Below are 7,806 nucleotides of genomic sequence, written 5' to 3'. Positions count from 1 at the left end.
CAGTTGTACAAGCAGATGGTTTATTTTGACATAAAAAAAAAAAAAAGAGAGAGAGAAAGAAAAATGTCCTGTTCACAGATTTGAGGAGAATCATTCCTTTCTTCAAGTACAGGCCCCAGAAATATTTGACAAGAGGCTATTTGGGCTGGCTGACATTAAAGGGACAGATAAGATAATCCCCAGAGATGAGGAGAGGAAGGGGGGAGTTAGGTGATCTCAGGAGGGAATTCCTTTTCACCCCTTGCTCTTCAAGAAGGTGCGCTCTTGGACTGTCTGTGGTGTGAGCTGTGAGGGGCAAGCAAAATGAGTTAAGGGCCGCTTTTTTGCACTTGTGATCCTGCGTTTTAAATTATGATCTCTCGTTTCCTTAAGCCTTTAAAAAGTGTGTCATGCTTCTAGTTGTTCGGGCCAGTAGTTTATCACACCACATTTTTTCCTTGACTTGGACAGTTCAGACTGTAGTTGTTCCAAGTTCACCCCGTTCTCCCCACGGATTGAGTATGAGAAGATACAACGTGTGCTCCCAGTGTCAGTGGCACTGAAAAATCATGAGTGTCACTTGCGAAGCACCTACTCGGTGCCAGTCACTTAGGAAATTCTCTCTGCAATTCTGACAATAGCCACACATTCGTTTCCTCATTTAGCAAACACAGGTTGAGCATCTATTAGGCATCAGGCTGTGTGCCAGTAAAGACACAGCAGACAATTAAGGGGACATGATCCCTGCTCTAGGAATCCACTGGGCTAGCAGACATAAAATGAAATCAGGAGCATAAAAGGAGGAACGGTTGCCAGTTACTCCCATCTTAGCTCCAAGTGTCTGATCTAGTTACAATGCTCCAATATAAAAAAGTATCAAATTGACACGTTGTCCATGTGGAATTCACACAACATTATGTCAAATATATTTCAATAAAAATTTTCTCAATGGAAAAAAAAAATGATGGCATTTGAGATAAAGGCCAAAGGATGAAGAGAAGTTGGCTGGAAATGGGGAAGATGTGGCAGAGAGTGGGGTAGTATTCCCATTATAAAGATCAAGAAATTGGGACCAAAGCATGCCTTCCTGCTCAAAAGTGATGGACTTACTCAAATTCAGACAGGAAGTTGGACTTCAGCTGAAAGCTATATGAGCCCTCAAAGCCCGCGCTGTTCCCTACGTGGCGCGGTCACCTGGGAAAGGTGTGGACCCTTCTATGGAAGGGAAGAAACATTCTCCCATTGTTCTAAGAAGACCTTTAGAGGCAGTAGATTCTCAAGAAACAGAACCACCCAAACTGTGCCCTGGCCTTAAAATCAGAGAAAACATTTCTGGATGGAATCTCTTTCTGTCATTCATGTGAACAGATGTAAGACCACACCCAGGGATCGGTCCTCAAACCTTGCCTTCCAGTGCAGGGTGGGTTCGGATTCGATCCCTGGTTGGGGAGCTAAGATAGCATCCAAAAAACCAAAACCTGAGAACAGAAGCAATATTGTTACAAATTCAATAAGGACTTTAAAGATGGCCCACATCAAAAAATCTTGAGAAGGAACTTAGGATTGGTAGGAGGAAGCATACGGGGAAGGGATAGTTAGGGAGTGTGGGATGGACAGGTACACGCTGCTGTATTTAAAGTGGATTACCAGCAAGGACCTACTATAGAGCATGGGGAACTCTTCTCAGAGTTATGTGGCAGCCCGGGTGGGAGGGGAATTTGGAGAATGGATATATGTGTGTGTGTGCCTGAGTCCCTTTGCTGTTCACCCGAAACTATCACAACATTGTTCATCAATGGGTTATAGTGCAATACAAAATAAAAAGTTTTTTGTTTGTTTGTTTTTTTTTTTTAAAGACCACCTCCACCATTTACCTGCTGGGGCAAAAAGGCAAATGGAGGTCCCTGAACGGAGGGCCACCAGCTTCTCTCTCTCTTCTCCGAAGGCTGACCCCTTGCCAACCCTTACTGAACCACGCACGTACACACTGGTGGTGGCATCGGCCAGTGGAAGGACAGACTGGGGAGATGTGTGTACACAACAGCGAGTTGTCTGAGCGGGAAATTCCGGAGTCCTGGGTAGCCACAGAGTGGTTTAGAAGGAGCCGCCAAGTCTCGTGTTACTGGATGCCCTGGATCACGTGATCATCCTGTGTGGGAGGGGCATATCTGGAGGAGAGATGGAGGGAATCCCTAAACCAGTCATTTCCTGAACCGGCATCCTCAGCACCTGGGGACTCGTTACAAATGCAAGTTCTCAGCACCCTCGCCCCAGACCTATGGAATCACTGGCTACACTTTAACAGTACTGCTGAGAATTCTATTTGCGCATCATAGGGGGAAGCTTTGCGAACCACAGCGCCCAGGACGGGTCATGGATGCCTGGATGGAAGAATGATACCCACCCTCACTACTAGTTCAAATCCAGGCACCCTGTTCCTTCCTGGCCACGTGTAACTCGTAGGAACAGACTCTCCTGCCAACATCCAAAAACCTTGGTGACTCAGAGAATATGGGAATCGTAGAAGAGAAGCATCAATTCCAAAGCCTGACTAGGAATTTGCAATGAAAACATGGAACTTTTAACAAATGAGTCATGTATTGCTTTTTGCATATTTTCTGAGGGAAAAAGAGACTTGTGGAATAGGGAACTGGTGTTTGAACACTTCTTTCAGGAATTAAAACATTTCTTTTATTCTGTGGTATTTTCATACAGGGCAGCATGCAATGATGAATATTACCATGAGGACCGTGTGCAGTTGTGAAGCAAAGATGGTATGTTCTAGGTTCCTGAAAGCACTGAAATGTTCAAATCATTATATCACTGCGACTCAGAAATAGTATTCCCAGGAAGCTGAAATAGTTATATTGCGGCTGAGTTGGTGACTCAGTAAAAAGTCTTGGATCCACACAAACTCTGTCAAAATAAAAGAAAATAACATTTTCTCTTTTTAGCAAACTTTGATATACTTTTTTTTTTTTTTTCCTGCCAAAGTACTAAATGCCTGGAACGACCTACTTTCTTCCTTCTCCCAGTTTGCAGAAAACACAAGGACAAGCACCTCTTGAGAGCAGAGGTAGGAAGGACCCAGTTGCTGTGTGGAAGGTTCTGAGCTTCTCACTGACCCCAAAGACCCCCTGACAGCTCTTAGAGAAAGGCCTCGTCTCTCTAGTGCCTGAAACCAAACTTAAAGGGACTGAAAAGCATCTTAGTCCTTAAACATAGTTCTGAGTCATCAGGTCACAAAATCATAGAATCTGGGGTTCAAGAAATATTTTAAAAACACTGAAGCTGAAGCTCCAATAATTTGACCCCCTGAGGTGAAGAGCTGACCCACTGGAAAAGACTCTGTTGCTGGGAAAGATTGAGGGTGAGAGGAGAAGGGGGCGACAGAGGATGAGATGGTTGGATGACATCACCGACTCAATGGACAGGAGTTTGAGCAAGCTCCAGGAGATGGTGAAGGGCAGGGAAGCCTGGGTTCTGCAGTCCATGGGGTTGCAAAGAGTCAGACAGGACTTAGCATCAGAACAACAACAATTAATTACATCATTTTACTGAATTCGATAGCCGCTATTCTGAGAGCTATCTTTGATTCCTCTCTACAGTTTACCTGGATTGTCCAGTAAGTCACTGAATCAAGTTGATTCCACCGTTTAGTAATCCAGCCTCCCTCTTCAGCATCTTTTGCTTGTATTTTGTCCGCCATTGCCACAGCCTCCAAACTGGCCTCAGTGCATCCAGCCTCTGACTTTTGTCTCTGTCCTTATCCTCCTCCCAGGGAGTTCTTTCTAACTTACGGTTTGCAGCACATTCACTCCCTATTGTAGCTCTATACACTGTTGATTGCATAAAGCTCAAATACTGTGTCATTTCATAGAAGACACTCTATGTTGGTCTCCATGGTGGGTGCTCATCCAGGTCCCCTCATCAAGGCTTCTGTAGCCATCCCCTGGCTGATGGCCAATGGCTCACAGCTGCATCCCTCACTGCACATTGTCCTGTGACTTGGGAACAGCCTCTCCCAGGGCTGACCGCTCAGATCCCAGACAGCTCCCCCTAATGCCCATTTGCAACATTGTGGACCTCCTGAAGTGAAGTGAAGTGAAGTCGCTCAGTCGTGTCCGACTCTTTGTGATCCCATGGACTGTAGCCTACCAAGCTCCTCTGTCCATGGGATTTTCCAGACAATAGTACTGGAGTGGATTGCCATTTCCTTCTCCAGGGGATCTTCCTGACCCAGGGATCGAACCCGGGTCTCTCGCATTGTAGACAGATGCTTTACCGTCTGAGCCCCCAGGGAAGCCCATGGACCTCCTGGTACCCCTCCCATATAGAAATTGTAGAGATGGACAGCTCCATCACTGTGATTTGTGTTGACAAGGCAGGAAAGACTCAAAAACTGAAGACAGCTAGACGTGTGAGATGGGAGGCTGAGCAAGATTTCTCAGAAGTATTTATTCGCTTGTGCATGTGGGCTCAGTAGCTTCAGACTCTTTACAACCCCATGGACTGTAGCCCACCAGGCTCCTCTGTCCATGGGGCTTCCCAGGCAAGATTACTGGAGTGGGTTGCCTTTTCCTCCTCCAGGGGATCTTCCCAAGCCAGGGATCAAACCTGAGTCTCCTGTGTCTTCCGCATTGCAGGCAGATTCTTTACCTGCTGAGCCATCAGAGAAGCTTCATTTATTTGTTAATTTACTGTTCCCTTCCTCCTTCCCTCTCATCTTTCTCCCCTTTCTGCTCCCCCTCCTTCCTTGCTCTGTCTAAACCTGCCTCCCAGACCAAGAACCTTTTCTTCTGTCTTTTTTTTTTTTTGCAGCCTTGACCAGGGTCTCACATCCTTTGTTCACTACTGTGTGTTATCTACCTCTTCCCAATTAAACGCAGGTTCCATGAATGCAGGGACTTCTGCTTGATCATTCCTTACTGTTACTCCAGTGCCTGGAACAGAATAATAATATTTCAGCAAATATTTGCCTAGAGAATGATTAAATGAATGAATAAATGAATAATTTTTGACAGTTTGATTAGATTCAACAGTTTGAACTAAAGTATGGTGCATGCATGCTAAGTTGCTTCTTCTATTGGACTCTTTGTGACCCTATGGATCATACCCCACTAGGCTCCTCTGTCCATGGGATTCTCCAGGTAAAAATACTGGAGTGGGTTGCCATGCCCTCTTCCAGGGGATCTTGTCTCTTATGGCTCCTGCATAGGCAGGCAAGTTCTTTACCACTAGTGCTGCCGCCTGGGAAGCCCAAAGTATGGTATTTCAGGTTTAATGGAAGAAAAGAATTAACACACCATTATGTGCTACAACAAGGCCATTAAAATATAAAAATCAGCAAAAAAAAAATATGTTTCACACACACAAAAAAAATCCAGAGAGCTAATCTAGAGTCAGATAATCAACAGCTCTTACTCATCTGTCCACATATATGAGCCACACTAATTGTTCAATCACTTAGCCTCAAGTTTGAAGTTTTGTGTTTTGTTTTTTTTTTTTTAAATCTCAATTTCACTCAAAATCCACTCGGGTAATATTTTCAGCAGAAGGGAGGCATCCGGGTTTCCAAAAAGTTAAAGGTACTCTGAAGCTTTCAGGAAGCTTCAGTATTCCCGGGCAGCAATAAAAATAAGCTTCAATTTCCAAGAAAAAGAACTTTTCATCTGGACCAGAGCTGTGAAATAAAAAGGTGTCTAGTTAACATCTTTTCCAGACATCAGAGCAAAACCAAGAGCATTTTTTTTTCCTCCCACGTAGTGAAAACACCTGGAAATATTAGGTGCTTCAGGGATAAGAAATAATCTTCCAGTCTTCTGAGTATTTTCACAGTTCTGGTTGATGTGGGAGGGAAATTTTAGGAAAAGCGAAATATATGGAGGCTGTTTTCATTGACTTCAGGGGAAAAAGATTTATCACTTTAATATTATGTTATCCCGACTAATAGACTCTTAATTCTTAAAGTCACGCTTGACTGTTGATCAAATGAATAAGCAATGGGAGGATAAGACCAGGAGCCAGCCAGTGGAGAGAACACTGAACTGTTTGTTCAGAAAAGGGTTTCTGACACTGGTTTTGCCATCCACTAACTGCCAGGTCTTGGCAAGTTTCTTTAACCTGATGAATTTCAGTTTCCCAAATGGCACAGGTGAAGGGAATGTTGGTTTTCCCCAATTCTGAATTTCTGTGATTAGATTTTCTTTATATATTTGTTCAAAGTCTTCCAGTAACAAAGAGGGAATAGGAATATATATTCTTACAAGTGAATATAAACAAATATACATATTCACTTACATACACATATCTATTAGAGATGGAAATAACGGAAACTTGCATTTAGTCTTCTGGTGATGGGCATTTATATGGAGCTAGGTTATGTGACATATATTTCCAGAAGTTAAAAATATATTTAATTTATATGCATTTTCATTTGAAATCTGTCCTTCTTGTTCAGTCACTTAGTCATGTCCAACTCCCTGCCACCCCATGGACTCAGCACGCCAGACTTCACTTGTCCTTCACCATATCCTGGAGTTTGTTCAAACTCAGGTCCAGACTCCTGACTGGTTGTTGCCTTTCTCACTACGCAGGCTGGTCAGTGGGTCGGTCCCTCAGCTCTCTCTTCATCATCATTGCTAGGTTTCTTACTCTGCCTGCAATGCAGAAGACCCAGGTTCGATCCTTAGGTAGGTAAGATCCCTTGGAGAAAGGAACCCACTCCAGTATTCTTGCCTGGGGAATCCCATGAACAGAGGAGTCTAGCAGGCTCCTGTCCACAGGGTCACAAAGAGTAGGACGCAACTGACTAATGCTACCTTACTACTACCACATCATACACTGGTGTGTGTTTCAAAACGTTTATGTATACGACTGTTTCCATTATTTTCAATATTATTCCAACAGGAATAGGATCCATTCTACATAAATCAGAAAAAGATAAGCAAACTAAAGGCACATTGCCTGCATTCTAAGTTGCTTCAGGCACATCCAACTCTTTGTGACGCCATGAACTATAGCCCGCCAGGCTCCTCTGTCCATGGGGATTCTCCAGGCAAGAATACTGGAGTGAGTGACCATGCCCTCCTCCAGGAGATCTTCCTCACCCAGGGATGGAACCCTTGTCATCTCTTTTGTCTTCTGGATCAGCAGGCAGGTTCTTTACCACTAGCACCACCTGTGAAGCCCAAAGGCACTCTATGTAGGTTAAGACAGCTTCTCGGCACGTTGCCTGCTAGCTCTGAGTCTGGGACACTGAATGCATTGTCTGACACATTGATAAGCATTTGGGGAAAAATAATAATAATAACAGTGTATAAAAGACCATATCAGAGATAAACATTTTCCCATAATAATATGCAACTTACAAACTGAAATCATAAGTATGAAAAAAACTATGTGAACTTTGATGTAGTATGTGTGACTAGGCAGCTCATAAACACTTTCTTATGGTGAGGAAAATTGTTAGCAACATTCATATATGCATGAATAATGATGAAATTCAGTTTTACAGAAATTTCATTTGCTAGAAGCCTGGTAATCAGTCTATATAAATTACTGCAAATGGAGTGAGAATTAAATTGATTTAGGAAAAAGGAGAGGGATGAAATGAGGCCAATAACCCCAAAGAAGAATAACTGAGGAGCTGAGAAAGAGCTGGGATGATAAAGGCAGTTTTGGAAGAGACAGAAGCTCATGGTCTTGTCTTTGAATAACTCAATCAATTTCTTCTGCTTTCCTCTTGACCAGGGAGACACTATAAATTGTACTTGCCTTTTGAGCTCTGGCTGAAATGGTCAAACAATTCATTCTTTTTTTTTTTTT

Source organism: Oryx dammah, unplaced genomic scaffold (assembly GCF_014754425.2).
Source record: "Oryx dammah isolate SB20612 unplaced genomic scaffold, SCBI_Odam_1.1 HiC_scaffold_24, whole genome shotgun sequence".
Classification (NCBI taxonomy): domain Eukaryota; kingdom Metazoa; phylum Chordata; class Mammalia; order Artiodactyla; family Bovidae; genus Oryx; species Oryx dammah.
This window is presented reverse-complemented; position numbering follows the sequence as displayed.